The sequence below is a fragment of the Mytilus californianus genome, unplaced genomic scaffold (genome assembly GCF_021869535.1).
Source record: "Mytilus californianus isolate M0D057914Y unplaced genomic scaffold, xbMytCali1.0.p SCAF_6, whole genome shotgun sequence".
Classification (NCBI taxonomy): domain Eukaryota; kingdom Metazoa; phylum Mollusca; class Bivalvia; order Mytilida; family Mytilidae; genus Mytilus; species Mytilus californianus.
The window spans coordinates 110548700-110574588 of NW_026262712.1; the positions used below are offsets into that span (position 1 = coordinate 110548700).

Below are 25889 nucleotides of genomic sequence, written 5' to 3' on the forward strand. Positions count from 1 at the left end.
GAGTGAATACAGTAGCATTACATTTTCTCGGCTTTAGGTTGGCCTTTTGTGTACTCTAGTCAGGTGAAGGAAGTTAACTTAGGAGCGCTGTGATTGGATGTAAGGGCAATTCATATTTTTTTATTCATTTACGAATAACTGCAGTGTGTATATTAATAAAATAAATCTTATCTTCACAATATCAATTTTGAAACACATTGAAATATTTGCTTGAGAATAATTCGAAAAGACTTCCAAATTTTTTTATTAATTTGATGTAAAATGACGGTTGTCATGGATACCATAAACAAGCTCCGTTCGAAGATGGTCATGATACTATTTGACTTTAATTTCTAAAACAGAATAATAAAGTACTAATATCACACATAACCATTTTGTCCAGGTTTTTATTATAAAAAATGGTAAATTTAGAAAATGTTAGTATTGTCGCCTATGGAAGAATAAATACTTCAGCTTTCCATAGAAGCCATTAATACTATAAATAATAGGCTAACCCATTGCTAAATATTTCTGAATAGTACAATTTACGATTTTGCGGATACATACCAGTGCTTTTCTGTGTTACATAATGTTACTCTTAAATCGTCTTTAAAATAGTATTATACAAACATGTTGTAATTAGGATTTGATTTTACATTTTGTGAGTATATAACAATTTAGTTTGACTTAAATCAAGCAACCAAACAAATCAAAAAGAATTACAAATTACAAACATTTTTTTTTCGTGTTATTATTAGCACAGTTTGTCTTGAAATTCTAATTTTTATCGCGTCTCTGAAACTTCATGCGCCTAAACAGTTAATGGTATTAAAGTTTCAGTTAAATAGAAAAAGATATTTTTAAAATAATTGACAGTTTTTGTAGCATTTAGCTTACTTCATGTTCCATTGCGTTGTAAAGGTCAATCAGAAATTCATATTTAAGTATAGGAAACATTAACTTCTGTGTTTTTCTATTTGATAAATAGCATGCTCTTTTTATACTAAATAATACTATACACAAACATATTTTATAACACTGTAAATTCAGAAATTACTATGTGCATTTATTGTTGCGATTTTTCAAAGAGTGGACAAAAATGCGAGATGAATTATCGTGATAACAGGAAAATCTGCATTAAGATATATGAATCAGATATCAGAATGCGAGTTCTAATTATTGCGATACTCACTCAGTCGCATTATTCGCTTTAATTAAAACCTCGCAAAAAATTTTGAATTTACAGTAGTTCTTTTTTTTCATCTCTTCTTTTATTACCAAATATTAAGTTTTCTAAGCTTATAATATGATATCCAAGTTTTAGTTTATCAAGAATTTATCTAATATTTTCCCAAAATATTTCAAAATATTTGCAGGTGATAACGATGTGTTCAAAATTTTTCTTCAACATTGTATTTATTTTATAAAAGAGTATCAACTATTTCCAGCTTTCGAATATTTGTTTACATGGCAATATACCATGTAACAATTTCCACTTTAATATTTATATACTGTGGATTCATTTATTTTCGTGGATTAAAGAAAACTTACATGTTCGTGGATATTTAATTTCGTGGTTTTGCCGAAGTCTGCATACAAGCCTATAGAAAAGTTGTTATTCGTTGATCATTTAATTTCGTGGTTCACCTGTAACCACGAAATCCACGAAAATTGGTATCTAACGAATAATAATGAATCCACAGTAATGTTGATTTTTTGCATACAATTTCCAAGTCTCTGTAAAAGCAAACTTTTGTTTGCTTTAATTCTTATCTTTAAGTAAAACTTTTAGTTTTGGCAATGACTTTTATTTTCATACTGTATATTCTGAAAGCCAATTTCAACGAGATGATGGTGTGTTTGATATCAAATTTTGAAAAATATCGTCGTTTTCATCCAGGAATTTATTCATATTTATATAATTTTATTTGCTGTAATAAAGTTGACCAATTTCGTCTTTTAAATTACAAATAGAATATGAACTTGAAGCATTCTTTTTGATCTTCAGGTGAGCATAGTAAACAAGAATAAAACATACGTGTATCTTTAAAAGGTTATAAAAAGACTTCCGCATTTGAATGTATTAAAGAAAATCATCAAAACATATGCAGATTGAAAGAACGCAGATGTACATTTTGAATTAACTCATCACTTTGATATAAATATAATATCGTCAACGTTTGGACTAAACACTATGGGTAAATAAAAAAATCTATTATATACAATATGCTAATATAATTAATTAATTGATCTCATTATTTTGTTTTAAACTAATTCATTAGTTAGCACATATAGCGTTTGAAAGAAAATAAAATCAGCCTTTTCATAATTTTGACTATTGATTGTTATCAGTTAAATGAATTTGTATCTATTTATTTTATAATCCTATATTTTTCATTCTTATTCTTATTTTTATTTGTATTCTTATTTGTATTTGTATTTTTATCTATATTCTTATACATATTCTTATTCAAGTTAATCGAGAAGAATGGTATAGAAAAGCTAGTAAAAATCCATATTTTTTTTTTAATCTCAACTGTTTTATATTTTAACTGTCAAGCCTTGGTCAAAATGTATTTTTTTATAGCTGCACCATGTCCGCAGCACTATATTTCGTGATTAAAAAATTTAAACTAGGTGACTAACATTGCAGTGCAATAATGGTTTAAGCACAATTTTGAAATGAATACAATCTTCTATTTTTAAATGCACATAAAAGCCTTTTGCCATTTTCGAGGTTAGATATTTTGTTTAAATATACTGAAAATCGAAAAAGCACGTTGTTACATATTTGTCATCACAATGAAAATTAAGATTATGCTAAACAAGGTAGAGCAAATCACTGATTTATTTTGGTATGCCTATCTATACTGAAATAAGAATTTCATCTGATTAAAAATTTTGGCAGTGGTGAAAACTGAATACTTTCATAGATGGAGTATAATCTGTACCAATTTAAGATTAATACGATGTTCTCATCACATAAATAATATAATTCTATGCGAGCATAAAACAGTATTGGTTTCTTTTTATTTTGATAATGTTTACAAGAATCGCATGTCGTTGATGGATTTAATACAAGAGATATCGATATTTTACGGTGTTTGGGGTACCCGTACCATTTACAGTTTTCAAACCATACCAAGGTGTTTGTAAAAACGATAGCCTTTTTAAGAACGAAATAATAGCGAAAAGTAAGCATGAGTAGAGCACAGTATGGTGCACTAACAGGTTTTCACGAGAAATGATATAAGTTGTATGAAAATGTGTCAACTAGCCTAAAGGCAAACTGAGTTTTTTTCTCGATAAAACAATGGAAATGTATCCTTTTGTGCAACGTAGTATCCTAGTCTCTTCATCTTTTTTTTTATTAATGTTTCGTCGACTGTTATTTGTATTTTTTGCTTTCGTCCTTCCTTTTTACCATGATGACGTCTATTGTTTTAGATTTCAACTGAGCTCTGAAATCTTCTGCAGCATCAAGGTCAAACAATCTATCAGTATTTTTGTGATTTTACTTTTCATTTTGATCAGAAGTTTCAACTTGAACGATTGGAATATCTCAATGATCAGGTCTTCACATGTAATGTAATTCATTAGTAAATTATTGCTATAAGGGTAATGTAACAAATTAATGGCCCTTTATCTTTACTATATTCTCCAATTTCTAGCTTTTTAGATTTTTCATCTTAATATCTACTAAGATCCCCACTACCGTATATTCTACATTATTGCTGCTTATAAGGAAGAAATTGAAATTAATGGATTACATAGTAACGTGTTCAGCTGGACCAAATCAAAGATTAGTTGTTTGCTTCATCATGAATTACATGTTATTCTACAGCTAAGCTTAATACCGGCAATGAGATTTTAGTAGACGTAGGTGAACTACAAAGGCAGGATTGGATCACTTCCGGTAGCAATGGATGCTTTGCAGAAGAATTACAAACATGCAGGGTAAGGGCAACATTTATTGAAGTTCGCAAAAAAAAAAAAACACCACGTGAAACAGTATGTCTTTCCTATAAGTCAAGAAATGTGGCATCTTTGGATTAACATCATTCAGAGTATTTGAGAAAATGACATTAACTTGTATTAAACTCATAGAGTAAGTTCCTTTACATTTATTTCTACATCTCCTTATACACCCATACACCCTTCCAACAATATATCTGTGAGAATATTTTTTTTCTATTTTAGACACATACGATATATGAAAACTATTTAGTGATTGAGTTTCACACTAAACTTTTCCCGTATCATTTTCACAATTCCTATACAGTTTGAGCCTTAAGTCTGACATTTACAGATAATTATTATAATGAAGTTTTGCACTAACTACACTGTTTTTGTTAATTTCCTGAATATAAGGCATTATAATGTACTGTACTAGATCGGACATTTTTTTTTTATCAGTAATTCCATTTAAGATTATTATTGGATAGATTAGAATAATATTGTATATTTAACAATCTATTGTTGTCAATATCATGGAATTTTATATGACTGTCATGCAAGTGAGAGGTTTAGCTAGCTGTAAAACCAGGTTTAACCAACCATTTTCTACATAAGGAAATGCCTGTACTAGGTCAGGAATATGACAGTTGTTTTCCATTCGTTTGATGTGTTTGAGCTTTTGACTTTGCCATTTGATAAATGACTTTCTGTTTTAAATTTTCCTTGGAAGTCGGTATTTTTGTTATTTTATTTTTTGAGGGCATCCTTTTGAAAAAGAGGAAATGGAAGAGTAAAGAACGTAAATCCATCAGCTTATGTGTCACCTAACTCAAAAAAATATTCCTACTAAGACCTACAACTCCCTTACTCAAAACCATATTTCAGATTTTTAACTTCCTTCTTTCATCATTGAACATATGCATATCTATATATGGTGTATATCTCTGTCCGTCAATGGATTCTTTTTAGTACTACTTCAAACCCATCCCACAGCAGTTTTACAATATTGGTAAAAATAACGGTGTTTGAAAAGAGATTTTTATTGTATGAACAATCAACATGAAATAAATAAAAAAAGTCATTTAACAAAAGAATTGCTCTTGATATTGAAATAAAATTATTGTTGCTAAGATCGACTTAAGAATTTTCACACAAATTCTTATGATAAAAAATACTTGTAAGTCATGAATATTTCAGTATAACTTACGATCGATTTTAGTCGTAAGATTTTTTGTGAAAAGAGCCATTGGTGCTTGTTACATGTGGAGCAAGATCTGCCTACCCTTCTAGAGCACCTGAGATCTCCCCCGGTTTTTTATGAGGTTTGTGTTTGTCAGTCTTTAGTTTTCTTTGTTGTGGTTTGTGTACTGTTGTTTGTATTTTCGTCATTTTTCGTTTTTTGACATGGAATTGTCAGTTTGTTTTCTGCTGATGAGTTTGAATATCCCTTTAGTATATCTCGTTTCTCTTTTAGAAAAGCAAAATGTTCTATAGCAAAATGTGAATTCTGAAAGATACACTGTATCACACAGAATGCATTTGACCAATTTCTGTAGATGTAGACGGTTAACAAACTTTTTAGAGGAAAACTTGCATGTAGTAACATAAATATGTTGAGTATGCGAAAAATATCGTTATTTCCCCACACTTAGTATGTAATAGAGACATAACCTTCTTTGAGAGGGCAACCATATTTTTAAAATTAATAAATTAAATGTTGCTCTCATTTCTTTTTATTTTCAAAGGTCATGAACAAATTGTTTAACTTCACTTCTGAAACAAACTACTTTTTATAGTTCCGTTCTGAAGTAAACTATTGTTTTCAAGATTTTTAGAATCGAACAATTAACATAAAATTTGACTCACAGACCCCACACGCAATCTGAATGATCGGTGGTTAAGTATGACATTTAAATCCGATGACGGATGTTGGTTTTTAACACCACCTGCAGTACACTTGACTATACCATGGCGGCCAGCTTTTCTTGGTGGTTGAAATCGGAGTGCATAGGTAGAACCAAAAACCCTTTTATACTTGAGTTAAACCTATTAAATCAATAAACTACTCAGGCCACTCATAAAGACAATTGAAGAAAGATCTATCCTGCCACGACAACCGATAGAAAAAAATATAATTCCTGATAAAGGTGTGTACATAAATTGTTTAGCAAATTCATCCAGAATCATATTCAATAATGACTAAACTGATAGCCCAAAATCTCCTTATAATTACAATTAAGATCAAAATTGCTTTTATTTAGATGGACCAAAAGAAACAAGCATACACTGATTATATATATCTGGCAATTGTTGCAGTTTTCTGTTGTTTTCCGTTTGGACTGTGTGCTACATTCGCTGCAAACAGTGTAAGTGTTCTATTTAATACAAACCCATCTCTATGTGTAGGAATGTAAAAGTTAAGATCATAAAAAGAATACTCTTAATTATGTGAATAAAAGTAGGTAATTTGTAAATAGATATTTCCGTGTTCTTTGCATGTTAAAAATGTTTCTGTTGTAATTGAAATTACTTTGATCGAATCATTAAATTCACCTTCTCTTTTGTCTCACTTTTCCCTTTGAACATCAACATATGAGATGATTTCGCCTATTCCATTAAATATATTTGGTTCCATGTCGGCAGTGACCCTCTATCATAAACTTTATTATAGGAAACGCAAGTCCTGGAATATCGCTTCAATTATGCGATGAAGACTGCATTTGAAGGTGTGACTGGAATGTTGCTGTGGAACGAATATTTTAACAATAAGGCTTACTTCTTTTAATTTTTCATTAGAAGCCCCATCACTTCATTAATGAAAATAATCAAAAGGTGAAATAGTCCTTGTATGCAAAGGGTCAAGGTAGAATAAGGTAAAGGTATGATGATAATAAATATGAAAGCTAATTGAAGTAAACATTTTTTTATAGGCAAACAATGACAGGAAAAGCGGAAATTATGAAGACGCTAGAGAAAAGAATCATACGGCTATTCGTTTGATTATTGCATCTTATATTTTTGGAGTTATTGGTGCCTTTATAATGCTAGCGATGCATCTTACATAATTTGGACCATCTGGTGGAGATAACAGCAACTTATATAATATTAGTATTTTGTTTTTGTTTTGAACACTTTAGTTTATGCATTTTGTTTTATAATCATGTTTAATAATACTATATCTCCTAATAAGCAACACGATGAAGATCTCAATATGATTACGTTTTTAAAAGTTAAAATAACGCTCTTTAGTAATACTTATTTTATAAGCATCGTACCGTAGATGAAGTTTTCATTACTTATTATCTATAATGGAGCGTCAAAATTAAATTAATTTTTTAAATAAATGCTTTTTCAGTTATACCACATCGTTATATTAATTTTTCTTGATTTTGCTGGGTTCTAGTGCTCCTCCATTCAAGACGAACATCATTTTACTCCATTTGAAGTAGACTTGATTGATTGAAAGGTTTGGCGACTCTTTTTAAAATACTCGTCAAATTGCATAAACTATGATAAAGATAGAACACTATATAAGTATCAGATTGATATTTTTGCAAGTCCGTGTTCCCTGCTGGGCAATTACAAACAGAAGTGTCTTTGAAAGCCAGTGGTATGTGATTCATGCATATCAGAGGGTTATTACCCTGTCCACTCAACCTACCTTACTTCATTTAGTTGTTATTCTATTTTGCATGTGTTATATATAAACTTATGAGTTCAACTAGACAACTTCTCTCTTGAAGAGTGTCAATCTTGGAAACCTTCACTTACGGCATTATTATTTGGTTTACCGTTAGGGAATATATGTGTCACAAATGGCCACGGATATATTCCAATTGTCATAGCATCACATAATGCGACTAATCGACGATTTTGACTTGCATTAAGAACACGATGAGTGGCACAAATGGAACAGGATTACAGTACCATTCCAGAGCACCTGGTATTATTCCCGTTTTTTTTTTGGTGGGGTTTGTGTTGCATATTTTTTTTGTTTCTGTATTTCATGTATTGTATATTGCTAAATGATTTATTTTGTGATTATAAATTTTTTTAGGTAAAATAGAAATCCGAGAATACAAATATATTTCAACAACATTCATTTTCGGTTTTGTTTTCGTAATTTCCTCAAACGAGACAAATAACGATTAAACGCTAAAAGAGCAGTAATACGTAGAAATTGATAACTATCCTTTAAAAATGAAAGTATATATTTTTAAATATATTTTAAAAATTGTAATTGTAAATTAATGATAAAAACATGAACACTTATTAAAGTTAACTCCTACATTTGAAGGTGTGCCTTCAAGTACAATAACATTAAGATACAAATAAAGACAAGGACCGAAGAGGCACCGCGTCAAATGTTGAAGAGGTTAAAATTAGATGAATGAAATCTCAATCATACATCTTTTTATCTCAATCGTTAAATGTATTATTTTGTTTGTCATATCCGAATGCTTTCACAGTTATGCTTAAAGTTATCAGTATTAAAGTGCACATGCAGTGCAAAATTAAACAAGTTTTAAAAGGTTTTGTATTTCAATATCAACAAACAGGATATCAAATTTATTAGTCGAATATTTTGAATAATGGTCACCTGGTTTGGTGGTTAAAATGGTTTTTGTGTCCTTGTATTCGATTTTATGCTTTTTTCAAAACTCGTTTTTATATTATACAATACATTTGTTTGTATATCTATATAAACTATACACACTTGAATTATCCTACAATACATTTCCTGCACTAAATCGTCAAGCATACCAAATTATAAGACGGTCTCGTTTAGTAATTTTAACATAAAATATCTATACAAACGTCTTCTAATAAGCAATTACTGTATGAATTGTGTTTTTGAGAAATACTATGTTTAGTAATACTCTCATCATGTCTCTGACAGTCGTCATTGTGACTCTTGACTCGTGTGAATGAGGTTTCAGTTGTAACATCGTTTGCATTTAACCATTTGTTCTTGCTAATTTCCATGTTATAGAAATGAAGCTTCAAAAAGAGAACTTTTATCATGTGATATGTAAAATTAAAGATATAATTCATAATCGATGCAAAATTTATATGATTATATAACGTGTAATAATTTTTCGAGTCATCAATTATAATCCCGAGTAGTATTTTAACACAAATTATTAAATATGTGACGGAACGGTTAAAAGAGGGGCGAAAGATACCAGAGGGACATTCAAACTCATAAATCGAAAATAAACTGACAACGCCATGGCTAAAAAAGAAAAAGACAAACAGATAAACAATAGTACACAAAACACAATTTAAAGTTCGGGTAATCTAGACTATAACGCCTTCTGAAATGCGATATACATTTGACTTAAATACTTTATTTTCTACTTTAATTTGCAAGCTTAAAAACTTTTTTTTTCGCTGTCTGTTTAATCCAAAGAAAGATAATTCCCTTATGGCAAAAACGTCGCCACTCCACTTGACCATAGCAAAACAATATAGACCATAATTGGGCTAAATTATCGACAACGTATCGTTAGATCATATATTTAAACAAGATCGACGTCGAACAGCAAAATCGCACGAAGGTAATTTTAAAAGAATGGACAAACACAATCAAATTACAGGTATGTGATAGGATTTTTCATTCCCTACCGTCAACTTTACCACATAAACAGACCTGACCAACGTATTTAGACGTTTTGAATACAAAACAAATAAGATATTGTTGTTAAGAAGAAATTTGATCTTAATTTCATCATATTGTTGGGTTACTGTATCACTTATATATACCCAAACATCTGCTCCTTATATACTGCGCACTTTGTAATACAGCTATGCAAAGTAAACACGTAAACAACAGACAGGTAATATCTCGGATTTCAAAAGAACTTCCTTATTTGTGTGTATTAAAGAAATAAAAAAAAACAGATTACTAAGTAGATAGAAATAACGCATATGTGTAATAATTCTGACTTTGATATAGATATTATATCGTAAACATTTGGATTTCGCACTCTGGGTAAATAAATATATGTTTATTGTATGTTATTGTAAAATAAGTAATTGATTTCATATATTTTGTCAGAAAAATCTAAAATATTGATTTTCACTAATTCTTCATATCCTTACATTCACAGATGTAAACGTGCATTTATTATTGTGAATGTCGAACAATGGACTAAAATGCAAGATCATTTTTAGCGGTTTCAGTTTATTTGTTTTTAATTCCTCTATGTATGTTTTGTTTATCTTCCGATTGAAATTTAAAATGGCGGAGAGCTGAGAACTAAAAGAAATAGATAAACCAAGTCACAAATTCATAGAAACATGTCCAGCGTTAGGAACTTCAACAGTTCTCTTGTGGTATCTTAATGTATTTCATTATTTAGAGAATTGGGAGTTATTGGAAGATATTTGTTTCTGTAAATCCAAGTCACAACTTGCATAGACAGGGGATAATTTAGAACTTGACATATTGTATAAAAACTTTCTTTTGTAAAAAAAACTGTATGTCGCCTTCTCCTAGTATACTTCTTCTATTTTTTTCATTAAATTGTTGTATCATTGATGTTTACCCCACATCTGCTGTCAAACACTCTTTATTGCTTGCTGTATGTAAACCTCACAAATGTGTAAGAGAGAAAGATGCCAAAGGGATATTCAAACTCGATAACAAACTGAAAATACCTTAGCAAAAATCGAAAAAAGACAACATAAAAAACTAGACACTGAGCCCATGTAAAAACCGGGGTTGGTCTCGTGTGCTTTGGAGGGGTAAGCAGATCATACTCCACATTAAAGGTCATCTATATTACTATACACTTGCTAATTTAGATGTGCTTTAATATTCTGTTTCGCTATGAAATTCTAACTGACATTAAAATTACGATCGAATGTAATAATGTAACATAGCAAAAACGAGGCAATTTCAGCACATGTTCATTGTCTGGCTTTAAGGATGGTATTTAAAAATGAAATTATAGTAATTTGTTTTGTTGTACTGGATGGTAGAAACGATATGAGAATATTCAAACTCGAGGGTTTTGGTTATCTCAAAGAATAGAAAGATTGGTTTTATATAATTCGTTTAATTTTGAACGTTAAATTATTCAAATTTTCTACAAATATTGTTTGTTTAATGTCAAAGAGATGCTTTTAAAATTCACATATGAACAGAGCAGTTTTGTTAATCGCAATTGATAGAATGTAGAAATATAACTTAGATATAAACCAATACTGAAGTATCAACATAAGATCAATTTTGTTACATCTGGTGTTCCGTTGATTTGACAATCGCCAATGGTAGTCAGCAGGGCTTAAGAACATCCGTTGTTCGACCAGCTAGTCAAATGCGTTTTTTTTAAATATACCTTTTCACTTTTTTGGTCTTTTGGGAAATGTTGTTTGTGCTGTATTTAGACCCCTCTACCAAGAATAAAATTGAGAATGGAAATGGGGAATATGCCAAAGAGACAACAACCCGACCAAAGAGCAGATAAAATTTGTTTTGCATGCACACGTATAAAAATTGCGGTATTTATCCAACGCAATCATAGGTTTGAACGTTGTTTTCAATTTAGACTTGTTCATAATATAATTAACATATACTTTTCCCCTCTTTCCAGAAATATTTGGTCACCATGTAAATTTTAAGAGCTTTCACATTTATAACTGCTACTTTTTATAATAAATACCTGGACAAAACAGTAATGTGTGATATTAGTAAGTCAAATGGTATCGTAACCATCTTCGAACGGAGCTCGTTTATGGTATCCATGCCCATCGTCATTTTAAATCAAATTTATGAAAATTTTGAACCTTTTCGAATATTTCTCAAGAACATATTTCAATGTTTTTCAAAATTTATATTGTAAATATACATACTGCAGTTATTCATAGATAAATCAAACAAAACATATTATACTCTTAAATCCAATTACAGCTCTCCTAAATCAACTTCCTTCACTTTCCTTGGGTACACGAAAGGCCAACCTAAGGCAGAAAAATGTAATACTGCATGTATCCTTTTTTTTTTAAACCTAACCTCCCAGACATTTACAATTTATCTTTCCTGTTTCAGATAATGACAATTTAGTGAATCAAATTTTCTGATTCATGTATTTCCAAACGATGATAAAAATACCAAGATTTCATTAACTTCTATAATAGTCACAATTACAATAAGGAACTTATTTGTAAAACAAAATGCATCATTAATTGATGCGCTTGTGAATACAGCGTTCAACATTGATATCATATATCTCAATTTGAGACAACCGAGTTTACTGATGTTAAATCTCATACATTTAGGAATGTTGTAATCGGGAATAAGACAAAGCCGTTAAATTAACAAATATGTCGAATATTCCTATAACTAAGGAACTTAGACCGCGACTGATTCATTGACTGACACATCGTATTCGTGAACCAATTTGTGATGGGCACTATAAAATGTAGTTTGAAGTCGTTCATTTGTGTCAATATTATGGAACAGATTAAGATATAAATCATACCATCTAGTTTTTGTAGTATCCATGATCTCAAGTTCAATAGGATAGATGAGATACAAACACTCGTGGAAATTCGGGTTATTGTGACAAGAGAATGTACTTGAAAGTGCAATTAAAGAACTTTTCAGGAACCTTTTTTTTTGTCTTTGGGAAGATAATGTTTTAATCCTATTGCATACTAGTACAAAGACAAGTAGGGCAGTTCATCATCAGTTTTCTTTGGAATACCGGCAGTGTGACGAAATATGTTGTTGGCATCAGTGTTGTTCTGCACAAAATAATATTTTTCCTAATCAACAACATTAGTTTTATCCTCAGCTAGTCGAGAACAAATATAATTATTTTTTGGATCTCTGCTAATCATACGGCATTTATTAATAAAAAGTAAAGAATGCTTTATTCCGAGTCAGAATGCTGAGGTATCTGTTGTTTACAACTCAGTTAAATATTAGCAAAGAGATTGTAGTAAACTAAAAGTAGATGAGCTACAACGACAGTCCTCGATTAATTTCGGTAGCCATGTTTTTTTGGTGAATTACTCATATTTTATATAAGTACAATTTTGGTTTTGTTTTATACATTCCTTTCCCTGTTATAAAATTGATAATTTCTCCATATTTCGATCAAAAATAGCTACATTGATAACCAGTACTTCTGAGAAAGATTTCCGTTTCGTATCAGATATTCTGTATAATATAATTATCATGATTTATTAAACAATAAATTAATGTTAAGTTTCTATAAAAGGTATATGGAAATGCACTTCCTGCATTGGCTACGTATATGTTTTCATTATCCCTATATAAATATAGATATTTTCCAAGTAGATGGATATGCGATGTGTGTACGGTATTAAGCAAATTTTGATGAAAAAAGAGGAAGAGGGTCAGTACATTAAATCTTAACGCCGGCATTTAATTTGTCACCTCACTTAATATTTTAGACAGTTGTTTCTCTTTTTTACATTAAACGTATCAAAATCATCTATATATGGCGTAATTTTCAGTTGGAGTTAAATTTTACCAAAACTGTGACATATCCTATTTACTGTCATCGTTTTTGTTATTTTTATCTCAAATCTCCTTCAATTATATATGAGGTTACCCGTACAGTTTTGGGGGATAAATATCAAGGCAAAGATGAACGTTCGGCGTTTAATATGGTTTTGTTTGTGATGATTTTTCATATCAGGACTTCAAATCTGAAATTTCATTTCCCCATCGAATCATATACAAAAGAACTCTTTTGTCGTTTTTCAATGAAACTGGGGACAATATTGTTGTTTTTTGCAAGAATTTAAATTATTTCGCTCTGCATTAAAAATTTATCTAGTGAAGTTGTTAATCTTTTCTGAAAGTCTGAAATTGAATTTCCTACAAAATAGGAGATACCTATCAAATATAACACTTTCGGGAGCAATTCTTAAAATTTTCTATATATTAAGCATGTCAACAAATACTTTATATGTAGTTAATTCCAACTCACAACAAAACCCGCATAATACTGAAATATTAAAACAATAGTATACAAGAAACTTGAAAAACTGCTTAATAAAGGTTGGCAAATTTAACTGATCTTTGCGTATAAGCGAAAGCGCACTAAAGTGTTATGATGAAAAAATCTGCTCACATGCATTTCAATTTTTCGCTAAACCACATTGAGCATAGATTTTAAATAAATTATAATATTGCTAATAAATCACTGAAATGACATCTAAGATGACTTGTATAAAATCTCAAATGAGAAAAATAATTCAACAAAAGTATATATTTTTTCAAATTATCTCGATCTTTAACATATAATCACAAAAACAATAATTTATTTCGATATGATGTAATTTGAGTTCAAGCTATTTCTCTGGTCACCATTTTGGAGGTGTAAAGGGTAGAGTTTCTTATTTGACTAACCAAATTGAAACATGGGGTATACATAAATCTGATTAGAGATCCTTACTAGATCGTAGTGATGAATTAAACTAGGCTTTAAGAAGTTCAAATTGTTAAAAAAAAATTATATATAGTGGTCAGTTTAACAATTGAACTTGGCTGATAAATACAGGAATTATTGCACGCAACCTCCAACATAGCGACAAGAGGGAATTAACTCTTGTTCAAATTTCGTCAATTAAAGACTATCTTGACAATGTGAAACTTTATTACTTCCCATTAAAATTAACAATGCCTTTATTTACACGACAGGAATCCGAACCCTGTGATTATATATATCCTTCAGGTCTTGCTATTTTGTGTTGTCTACCGTTTGGACTGTGTGCCATGTGGGCTGCAGACAGTGTAAGTATATAATTCTGTATCATAAACTAAGTGTATATTAAACTTTGTTTAAAAATAATGACGATTATGATTATGTGAGTTAAGATATGACATAGTTTGAAAGATATCCCCTGTTTTTCTTAAGAATTTAGACATATCTCTAGTTATTAATAATACTTTCTGCATAGATGATGTGTTTCCCTCGGTTTAAGTTTGTTACCCGATTTGTTTTTGCTTAATCGAATAATAACTATTGAACAGCGGTATACTACTATTGCCTTTCGTTATCTTTATCAAAGTTTCAAATTCTTTCCTTGCTATAGGTCTTCATCAATTAAATCAATTTATTATGTCAAATAGACGAAAGACGACGAACGGCATAGGAAAAGAAAAGAAATACATTAAAAATATATATATATATATATATTTATGAAAAGTTGAATAAGTTGGACGAAACACAATTAGTCTTGGCGCATTAGCATCTTTACAGCAGCAGTCAAGCAGCTATCCATTGTCATTCCGTGAAAAATGAAGACCTGGAAATAATCATAGCTTTACTTTAGAACAGCTACCCTCGAGGATTGCATCCTTTTAGGAGACAATGTTTGGGCATAGACCATAATGAATGTTGTAGTTTCTCAGCTAATGTATTTGATTATATGTTTTACAATAACTTAGGGTATGTTTTTTTTTTTTTTTTTTTTTTTTCATTTTCCGAGGATAACCTTTAAATAGTAATATTTTGACATTCATTTTAATCAATAATCTATCTAAGAAAAGATCACATTAGATCGCTTTCAATGTTATATTTACCCCTATGCTTTCATAGCTCTTAAAAAGATAAAAGATATGTAAGGAATATGTCAATAAATAGTTCCCAAACTCCGCTATTGCAAAGGATATCCGAAGAACAACATACGACCTAAACAGTATGTTAGTGTCTTTGCCATATTTCAACATGTAAGTCGCCCAACATATGACATTTACGAGTGAACTTAACAAATATTTGTAATAGACACAAAATTTTAAATTTAACAATTATATTAACGCATAAAACTAGACAATCCTTTCCTTTTAGTTATATAAAACTAAATCATTACTTCAGAAAATACTTTATTATAATATGGACTAAGGTTTGTTATCATAATTTAAATACATGTTGTTCACATAATAATAATAACTCTTTTCCCACAATAAAACATAAAATTTATGCACATCTTTTTTTGTTTTTTGTTTTTTTGGTTTTTCATATATGTATTGTAAGAACTGCTTTGGAGAATCAGAACTTAAATTTGGGCCTAACTACTGATTTATAGTTATATTCCTTCATTTACATTACATTCAGAAAAACAACAATATATACATACTTTGTTTTCTTTTTGGGCGTTTTCCTATTTTAATTGCACCTGGTCATTATACAATTCGTTGGTGCAGTTATAAAGTACATCACTTTGACAATTAATCGACAATAAATATTCATTCGCTTGGAACATTTCATTGCAAATTGAAAGACATCCACTTAAAAATATAGAAGGGAAAATACTATTTTTCATTGAATGAGATTGCGTGAGTATGTTTTAAATGATTTCGCTATTCCATGAACACCTTTTGGTTCCATGATGGCAGTAGCCTTCTATTAGATACTTTATGATAGAAAACGCATGTTCTGGAATATTGCCCCAATTATGTGATTAAGTTTGCATTTGCAGCTGCGAGTGTAATTGCTGCGGAACGAATATTGTAGCAATAAGGCTAATTTCGTTTAAGTTTTCATTAGAAGAAGCTCCATTACTTCATCAATGAAAATCATCAAAAGGCGAAATAGTCCTTGTATGCAAAGGGTCAAGGTAGAATAAGGTAAAGGTATAATGATAATTAATATGAAATTTAATTGAAGTAAACAATTATTTATAGGCAAACAATGACAGGAAAAGCGGAAATTATGAAGACGCTAGAGAGAAGAATCATACGGCTATTGGTTTGATTATTGCATCTTATATTTTTGGAGTTATTGGTGCCTTCATTATAGTAGCGATGCATCTAACATAATTTAGACCATCTGGTGGAGATAACAGCAACCTTTATAATATTAGTATTTTGTTTTTGTTTTGAACACTTTAGTTTATGCATTTTGTTTCATATTCATGTTTGATAATACTATATCTCCTAATAAGCAACACGATGAAGATCTAAACATAATCATTTTTTTAAAAGTATAATACGTTTAACTAACGCTCTTTAAATATACTTATTTATAAGCATCGTACCGTAGATAAAGTTTTTATTGTTTATTATCTATAATGAGTGTAAAAATTAAATTAGTTTTTAACATGTAGACATTTATAAGTGCTTTTTCAATTACATCACATCGTTATATTATTTTTTTCTTCATTTTTGCTGGGTTCTAGTGCTCCTTCATTCACATATAGTTTTAAGACACACATCATTTTACTCCTTTTGAAGTAGAATTGATTGATTGACGGGTTTGGCGACTCTTTTAAAATATTCTGCAAATTGCATTAACTATGTTAAAGATGCACAATCTATAAGTATCAGATTGGTATTTTCGCGAGTCCGTGTTCCCTCCTAGCCAATTTCAAACAGAAGTGTCTTTGAAAGCGAGTGGAATGGTAACGTATGAGTTCAACTAGACATTTGTTTACAACCTTATATTTTACCTTCCTTTTAAAATGTGAACAGGAAATCATTAACTAACATGTTGTGTATCTAACTTTATGTATTTAATGTTGCTGAATCTCAAGTACGTTTTTAATTTCCTTACGCTTACTTTTAAATTATCAATTTAAATTTGAATTATTTAATATTATCATATAACGTTTTACAATATATCAGAAAAGAGAGGGACATTCAAACTCAAAAATCAAAAATAAACTGACAACGCCATGGCAAAAGAAGAAAAAGACTAAAAGACAAACAACAGTATACAAAACATAACATAGAAAGCTAACGACTGAGCAACACGAAACCCATTAAAAACTGGGGATGGTCTCATGTGCTCCAGACGGATTAGCAGATCCTGTATCACATGTGACACCCGTTATGTTGCTCATATGAGTACACACTCGGTAATTAGTCTAATTCGACAGTCCACATTCGGGAAAAAGAAGGGCGGGATTGTGGTTACGACAATTGGAACATATCCGTCGTCATCTGTAAAACAGATATTACGTAATGATCAACCAACTCGTGATGGCGATTGTAATATTTCTTAGGGGTAATTTCAACTTCACTACTTGAAACTCTTAGTTTAATGACTTTCTTGTAAGCAGCAACCCTCTATCAAGGAAATTACAATAGGAAACGCAAGCTCTGGAATTCTATATCAATCGGGAGATATTTATATAAATGCAGACAGTTGTTTGTCTTTTGGTTGTCTTTCGTTTTTTTGCCATTGAGTTGTCATTTTCGTTTCGAATTATGAGTTTGATTATCTCTTACGTACATTCAGCTCCTCTCCTGAAGAATGTCAATCTTGGAAACTTTCACTTACGACACTTTTATTTTGTTTACAGTTTTGGAATATCTGTGTCACATATGGACACGGATATATTCCAATTGTCATAGCATCACATAATGCGTCTAATCGACGATTTTCACTTGCATTTAGAACACGATGAGTAGCATAATATGACAATTCAGTGAATCAAATTTTCTGTTTCTTGTATTCCCAAACGATAAAAAAAAATACCAGGATTGCATTAATTTCTATAATAGTCACAATTACAATAAGGAACTTATTTGTAAAACAAAATGCATCATTAATTGATGTGCTTGTGAATACAGCGTTCAACATTGATGTCATATATCTCAATTTGAGACAACCGAGTTTGATCGGGAATAAGACAAAGCCCTAAAACTAACAGATATGTCGACTATTCTTATAACTAAGGAACTTAGACTGCGACTGATTTATTGACTGACACATCGTATTCGTGAACCAATTTGTGATGGGCACTATAAAACTTATGACGTGTCCATTTCAATTGTTCTTCCAAATATTAAACTTTGTTAGAAGTCCCTAAAAATTGAACATGTACGAGTATGGCATGACTTATGATTGGCAAAGATGCAACATATAGATAGAACACGATGAGTAGCACAAATGGAACAGGATAAGAGTACCATTCCAGAGCACCCGGTATCGTTGCCGGTTTTTTGGTGTGGTTTGTGTTGCATATTTTTTTTTTGTCTGTGTGTGTAGATGTGTGTAGAACGGTCTTGAATGACAATTAAGGCTGTTCAAAATACTTTTTTTTTGTTTTGCTTCTACACATAGATATTTATCTGTGATCAAATACTGAGTGATTGTATGTACGGTACATACAGCTATGTTTGAGCCAACGAAACAAAACATTAATGCACTATTTGCAAGTCGAAACGAGCCCGACAAGAAGCAAAATAATGATCCGTGGCTCGCTTTAAAGTATTATTGACGTTTACTATCTTTGTTTTGATATCGGATATCCATTTTTACTCACTGTGTTTATTGTGTTTAATACTTAATTTTTTTCTCACTTACGTTAAATTAACCCAAAACAGAGTAACCTATTGTAATTATAGCTGCTTTAAAATATATTTCCTACCTGCCTGTTTTATCGTCAGAGCGACATATTTTCAAATTACAAGACAAGGGAAAAAGAAATGTAATTAACTCCAAGGTTTTCGCAATCTATGTGTATATACATGGGAACTTAACCAAAACCTCCAATTGGTGTACTTGAAATCATCGTTTCGCGAATTTACGGACGCCATCATGAGTTTATTGGCCGTAATGGAATATCTGTTGATGACAACGAATATGTTCAAATTATCGTAACCTCAATACCGTCCTCTTTTCCCCGAATTGGACCCTCAAACGGGTTTGTACTTACATGAGCAACACGACGGGTGACACATGTGGGGCAGGATCTGCTTACTCATCTGGAACACCTGAGATCTCCTAGGTTTTTGGTTGGGTTCGTGTTCCGCAGTATCTTGTTTTTTATGTTGTGTTTTGTATACTGTTGTTTGTCTTGGTTGTTTTTTGCCATGATATTGTCAGTCCGTTTTCGACTATGAGATTATCCATTTGGCCTCTTTCGTTTCTCTTTTAATATTACGATTTACATTAATTAAAACATAGTAGAGCTTAAATTTAGAACTTAAGAATTCAAGTCATCAGGCAAAGTTGACATCATTTGATACTTTTTATCATGTCTTTTTATTTTGCTTGTACCTGCGAGTTTGTTGTTCTGAACTAATTTCATTGTACATTTTCGATTACCTTTTGTATTTCATTGATCGAGTTTGAAAGAGTGGGAATCTTATCGTTAAAAACAGTTGTTTTTAAAATAATTCAACATTTCATAAAAATCGTAAATTTACAGAAAATAAACACAATAATGATAGTTTATGTCAACACAAGTGGTGACTATTTGGCTAGTGATACCCTTGGGGATGAAACTCCTACAGCAGTTGCATCAAAGATACTAGGCTTAAATCGTTGTACTCAAGACACTCCTTTCGTCTAAATTACATGAGACTTATCAATGATTCATGAATCAAATCAATTGATATATCAAATAGAATTAAAAGTGGAAGAGCATCACAAACCGAAAATTAAAAAAATTGTGCTAAATAGTGATATGGCAATCTTTATCTGGCGTACAAAACCCATATTGTTTCGAATAAGTTAATATCAAAATTAGTTTTATCATAGGGCGTCGCCTTTTTCCTTTCAAAATGACACATTTCAAGTATTTGATATTATCAAATAACGTTTTACAATATATGAGAAAAGAGAGGGACATTCAAACTCAAAAATCAAAAATAAACTGACAACGCCATGGCAAAAGAAGAAAAAGACTAAAAGACAAACAACAGTATACAAAACATAACATAGAAAGCTAACGACTGAGCAACACGAACCCCACTAAAAACTGGGGATGGTCTCATGTGCTCCAGACGGATTAGCAGATCCTGTATCACATGTGACACCCGTTCTGTTGCTCATATGAGTACACACTCGGTTATTAGTCTAATTCGACAGTCCACATTCGGGAAAAAGAAGGGCGGGATTGTGGTTACGACAATTGGAACATATCCGTCGTCATCTGTAAAACAGATATTACGTAATGATCAACCAACTCGTGATGGCGATTGTAATATTTCTTAGGGGTAATTTCAACTTCACTACTTGAAACTCTTAGTTTAATGACTTTCTTGTAAGCAGCAACCCTCTATCAAGGAAATTACAATAGGAAACGCAAGCTCTGGAATTCTATATCAATCGGGAGATATTTATATAAATGCAGACAGTTGTTTGTCTTTTGGTTGTCTTTCGTTATTTGCCATTGAGTTGTCATTTTCGTTTCGAATTATGAGTTTGATTATCTCTTGCGTACATTCTGCTCCTCTCCTGAAGAATGTCAATCTTGGAAACTTTCACTTACGACACTTTTATTTTGTTTACAGTTTTGGAATATCTGTGTCACATATGGACACGGATATATTCCAATTGTCATAGCATCACATAATGCGTCTAATCGACGATTTTCACTTGCATTTAGAACACGATGAGTAGCATAATATGACAATTCAGTGAATCAAATTTTCTGTTTCTTGTATTCCCAAACGATGAAAAAAAATACCAGGATTGCATTAATTTCTATAATAGTCACAATTACAATAAGGAACTTATTTGTAAAACAAAATGCATCATTAATTGATGTGCTTGTGAATACAGCGTTCAACATTGATGTCATATATCTCAATTTGAGACAACCGAGTTTACTGATGTTAAATCTCATACATTTAGGAATGTTATAATCGGGAATAAGACAAAGCCCTTAAATTAACAGATATGTCGACTATTCTTATAACTAAGGAACTTAGACTGCGACTGATTTATTGACTGACACATCGTATTCGTGAACCAATTTGTGATGGGCACTATAAAACTTATGACGTGTCCATTTCAATTGTTCTTCCAAATATTAAACTTTGTTAGAAGTCCCTAAAAATTGAACATGTACGAGTATGGCATGACTTATGATTGGCAAAGATGCAACATATAGATAGAACACGATGAGTAGCACAAATGGAACAGGATAAGAGTACCATTCCAGAGCACCCGGTATCGTTGCCGGTTTTTTTGGTGTGGTTTGTGTTGCATATTTATTTTTTTTTTCTGTGTTCAAGGTATTATATATTGTAAAATGATTTTTTTTAGATTATAAATTGTTTAAGGTAAAATTAAAATCCGAGAATACAAATATATTTCAACAACATTCATGATCAGTTTTGTTTTCGTAATTTCCTCAAACAAACAGAAATAACGATTAAACACTAAAAGAGCAGTAATACATAAAAATATATTTCAACAACATTCATGATCAGCTTTGTTTTCGTAATTTCCTCAAACAAACAAAAATAACGATTAAACACTAAAAGAGCAGTAATACATAAAAATTGATAACTATCCTTTAAAAATGAAAGTATATATTTTTAAATATATTTTAAAATTTGTAATGGTAAATTAATGATAAAAACATCACTTATTAAATAAAGTTAACTCATACTTTTGAAGGTGTGCCATCAAGTACAATAACATTAAGATACGAATACAAGGACCAAAGAGGCGCGTCATATGTTGAAAGGGTGGAATTAAATGCTTGAAATCCCAATCATACACTTTTTTTATCTCAATCGTTAAATGTATTATTTTGTTTGTCATACCCGAATGCTTTCTCAGTTACACTTTATCAGTATTAAAGTGCACATGCAGTGCAAAAGTAAACAAGTTTTAAAAGGTTTTTATTTCAATATCAACAAACAGGATACTAAATTTATTTGTCAAATATTTTGAATAATGGTCACCTGGTTTGATTGTAAAGATGTTTCTTGTGTCCTTGTATTCGATTTTATGCTTTTTTTCAAAACTCTTTTTTAATTATACTATGCATTGTTTTGTATATCTATATAAACGTATAAAAATTGACAGATCCTACAATACTTTTCTTCCACTAAATCGTCAAGTATATGTATACCGATTCATAAGCCGGTGTCTTTAAGTTTTTGTAACATCAAGTATCTGTACAAACGTCTTCAAAGAAGCAATTACTGTATGAATTGGGTTTTTGAGAAAGGCTATGTTTAGTAATACTCTCATCATGTCTCTGACAGTCGTCATTATAACTCTTTACTCATGTGAATGAAGCTTCAGTTGTAACATCGCTAATATCCATGTTATAGAAGCTTCAAAAAATGAACTTTTATCATTTGATATGTAAAACTAGAGATATAATTCATAAACAATGCATTATCAATATGACTTTATGACTTGTAATAATTTTTTTTCGAGGCATCAGTTATAAGCCCGAGTAGTATTTTGATACAAATTATAAAATATGTGACGAAACGCTTAAAATTCGGGTAATCTAGACTATAACGCCTTCTGAAATGCGATATACATTTAACTTAAATACTTTAGTTTCTACTTTAAATTGCAAGCTTAAAAACTTATTTTTTTCGCTGTCTGTTTAATCCAAAGAAAGACAATCCCCTTATGACAAAAACCTCGCCAGTCCACTTGACCATAGCAATAAGATATAGACCATAATTGAGTTACATTATCAACAATATATCGTTAGACCATAAATTTAAACACAAGATCGATGTCGTACAGCAAATTCGCACGAAAGTAATTTTAAAAGAATGGACAAACACAATCAAATTACAGGTATGTGATAGGATTTTTCATTCCCTACCGCCAACTTTACCACATAAACAGACCTAACCAACGTATTTAGATGTTTTGAATACAAAACAAATAAGATATTGTTTTTAAGAAAAAATATGATCTTAATTTCATCATATTGTTGGGTTACTGTATCCCTTATATATACCCAAACATCTGCTCCTTATATACTGCGCACTTTGTAATACAGCTATGCAAAGTAAACACGTAAACAACAGGTATTATCTCGGGTTTCAAAAGAACTTCCTTCTTTGTATGTTTTAAAGACATAAAAAAACAGATCAGATAGAAATAACGCATATGTGTAATAATTCTGTCTTTGGTATACATATTATATCGTAAACATTTGGATTTCGCACTATGGGTAAATAAATATATGTTTATTGTATGTTATTGTAAAATAAGTAATTGATTTCATATATTTTGTCAGAAAAATCTAAAATATTGTTGTTCTCTAATTCTTCATATACCTACATTCAGAGATGTAAATGTGCATCTATTATTGCAAATGTCGAACAATGGACTAAAATGCAAGATTATTTTTAGCGATTTCAGGTTATTTGTTGTTAATTCCTCAATGTATGTTTCGTTTTCTTCCGATTGAGATTTAAAATGGCAGAGAGCTGGGAACTAAAAGAACTAGATAAACCTAGTCACAAATTCATAGAACCCTGTCCCACGTTAGGAACTTCATCAGTTGTCTTGTGATATCTTAATGTATTTCATTATTTATGAATTTGGAGTCAATAGAAGATATTTGATTGTTTCTGTAAATCTAAGTCACAACTTGAATAGACAGGGGACAATTTAGAACTTGACATATTGTATCAAATCTTTCTTTTGTTAAAAAAAACTGTATGTCGCCTTCTACTAGTATACTTCTTTTAACTATTGTTTTCATTAAAATTGTTGTATCATTGATGTTTACCCCACATCTGCTGTCAAAAACTCTTTATTGTTTGCTGTATGTAGACTTCACACATGTGTAAGAGAGAAATATGTCAAAGGGATATTCAAGCTAATAAGTCGATAACAAACTGGCGCAAAATTACAACATAAAAAACTAAACACTAAACCCATGTAAAAACCGGTGTTGGCCTCGTGTGCTTCGAAAGGTTAAGCAGATCATGATCCACATTAAAGGTCATCTATATTTCTACTTACTTGCTAATTTAGATGTGCTTTATATTCTGATTCGCTATGAAATACTAACTGACATTAAGCTACGATCAGATGTAATAATGTAACATAGCAAAAACGAAAAAATTTCAGCACATGTTCATTGTCTGGCTTTGAGAATAGTATTTAGAAATGAAATTATAGTAGTTTGTACTGCATGGAAGAAAAGATATGAGATTATTCAAACTCGAGGGTTTGGGTAATCTCAAAGAATAGAAAGATTGGTTTTATATAATTTGTTTAATTTTAAAGGTTAAATTATTCTTGTCTTTTGGTTGTCTTTCGTTTTTTTGCCATTGCGTTGTCATTTTCGTTTCGAATTATGAGTTTGATTATCTCTTACGTACATTCTGCTCCTCTCCTGAAGAATGTCAATCTTGGAAACTTTCACTTACGACACTTTTATTTTGTTTACAGTTTTGGAATATCTGTGTCACATATGGACACGGATATATTCCAATTGTCATAGCATCACATAATGCGTCTAATCGACGATTTTGACTAGCATTTAGAACACGATGAGTAGCATAATATGACAATTCAGTGAATCAAATTTTCTGTTTCTTGTATTCCCAAACTATGAAAAAAATACCAGGATTGCATTAATTTCTATAATAGTCACAATTACAATAAGGAACTTATTTGTAAAACAAAATGCATCATTAATTGATGTGCTTGTGAATACAGCGTTCAACATTGATGTCATATATCTCAATTTGAGACAACCGAGTTTACTGATGTTAAATTTCATACATTTAGGAATGTTATAATCGGGAATAAGACAAAGCCCTTAAACTAACAGGTATGTCGACTATTCTTATAACTACAATACATTTCTTCCACTAAATCGTCAAGTATATGTATACCGATTCATAAGCCGGTGTCTTTAAGTTTTTGTAACATCAAGTATCTGTGCAAACGACTTCAAAGAAGCAATTACTGTATGAATTGGTTTTTTGAGAAAAGCTATGTTTAGTAATACTCTCATCATGTCTCTGACAGTCGTCATTATAACTCTTTACTCATGTGAATGAAGCTTCAGTTGTAACATCGCTAATATACATGTTATAGAAGCTTCAAAAAATGAACTTTTATCATTTGATATGTAAAACTAGAGATATAATTCATAAACGATGCATAATCAATATCACTATATGACTTGTAATAATTTTTTTTCGAGGCATCAATTATAAGCCCGAGTAGTATTTTGATACAAATTATTAAATATGTGACGAAACGCTTAAAATTCGGATAATCTAG

General features: G+C 30.7%; 1 protein-coding gene and 2 long non-coding RNA genes across 8 annotated transcripts in view; all 3 read left to right on the top strand.

The window, feature by feature from the left end:
* LOC127704643 (synapse differentiation-inducing gene protein 1-like) overlaps positions 1 to 25889 on the top strand; it is a 52442-nt gene that overhangs the window by 7428 nt on the left and 19125 nt on the right. The window contains exon 1 of one of the 6 annotated variants that reach the window (XR_007983435.1): positions 9822 to 9931. The exons of 1 other annotated variant lie outside the window; for it this stretch is intronic. The gene's annotated coding sequence lies outside the window, so the exon portion shown is untranslated. Of the gene's footprint in view, positions 1 to 9821; positions 9932 to 20462; positions 23815 to 25889 lie in introns of those variants that run through there. 4 more of the 6 variants (XR_007983436.1, XR_007983437.1, XR_007983433.1 and 1 more) reach the window with 4 other exon arrangements.
* On the top strand, positions 1991 to 7296 carry LOC127704647 (uncharacterized). The gene is made up of 4 exons (XR_007983440.1): positions 1991 to 2177; positions 3824 to 3936; positions 6198 to 6302; positions 6867 to 7296. It is a non-coding gene; the product is annotated as an uncharacterized LOC127704647 (long non-coding RNA).
* On the top strand, positions 9043 to 17071 carry LOC127704646 (uncharacterized). Its single transcript, XR_007983438.1, has 3 exons — positions 9043 to 9536; positions 14621 to 14713; positions 16607 to 17071. It is a non-coding gene; the product is annotated as an uncharacterized LOC127704646 (long non-coding RNA).